General features: G+C 30.0%; 1 long non-coding RNA gene across 1 annotated transcript in view; it reads right to left on the bottom strand.

Moving 5' to 3' along the window:
- The window catches only part of LOC128249359 (uncharacterized), a 5024-nt gene extending 4259 nt beyond the window's left edge, over positions 1-765 (bottom strand). The window contains exon 1 of the long non-coding RNA XR_008265455.1: positions 639-765. This is a non-coding gene — a long non-coding RNA (uncharacterized LOC128249359). The remainder of the gene's footprint in view (positions 1-638) is intronic.
- Positions 766-1062: the final 297 nt, after the last annotated feature.

Here is a 1062-nt window from a genome sequence, read left to right as displayed (position 1 = left end):
AGCGAGTTAAAAAAAAAAAGCCTATCCTAACGGATAATTTTACAAATCTGCGTTTATTATATTTTTATAGATCGGTAACCGTTACAATGTTACTTGTTTGAAATAAGTCAAGGTAGGTTTCTGCGCAGCATTCATTCATATATAAAAAACTGTCGAGAATTCAATGCTTTTGTATAACCATTCAACAGAATTTATATTTCTTTTCTATACGCGCACTAAACCTAAAATTATAGGACAGAAAGCTAGTTCGATGATATCGATTCCAGTACTAAACTGGTACTTATTTTATCAGTCTAAAAGTTGAAGTAGACGTCGGAGGATTTTAATTGAGAACATAACCGCCCATAGTAATCACCACACAATACAAAGTCCAATTAGTGAGAACGTACTAAATTAAAAACTGCCCAAAATATCTTGGTATATTGCAGTAATAATGTCCAGTATTTCGTTTGGATCAATAATAGTAATATTTAGCATATTGATGTCCAGCCACGAATTAAATTATAATTTAGATTCACAAGAGGCGCAGTGAAAAGACCAAAATTTAAGACCGTAAAAGCTATAATAACTACACGTATATTGCAAAAAATAGAAAAGAGTATAAATGAAATAATAATAAAAAAATCTATGTTACTAACTGTTTAAAGCGTCATTAGTCATTCAGCAAGGATAATTAAGAGTGTTCTTCCATGAAACTCTCCTCAAGTGAATGAAGGTTAGCCTTCTTTAAGAACCGCGAGGAGAAAGGTGGTGAGAGGATAAAATATGTAGATTTAAAAAATAAACGAAACGAAACGAAGAACGTTCAAATACACTAAAATGAAACGGAACGAAGAAGTTTTTAACTGGTGCAGTAAGCAAGATGATCTTAAAAAAAAATTTTAACCAATAAAAGTGACAATAGATTGTTAAAAACAATATTGTTATTACAAAAACAAAGACAACCACAATCTACATAAATATAGATAATCATTGTAGTAAAGAAATAAACTGAATATTATTTACGACATATGATGACGGAAATGTAAAAATATAATACAGAGAAAGTGAGAAATACATGGT

Source organism: Octopus bimaculoides, chromosome 14 (genome assembly GCF_001194135.2).
Source record: "Octopus bimaculoides isolate UCB-OBI-ISO-001 chromosome 14, ASM119413v2, whole genome shotgun sequence".
Taxonomy (NCBI): Eukaryota; Metazoa; Mollusca; class Cephalopoda; order Octopoda; family Octopodidae; genus Octopus; species Octopus bimaculoides.
This window is presented reverse-complemented; position numbering and strand designations above follow the sequence as displayed.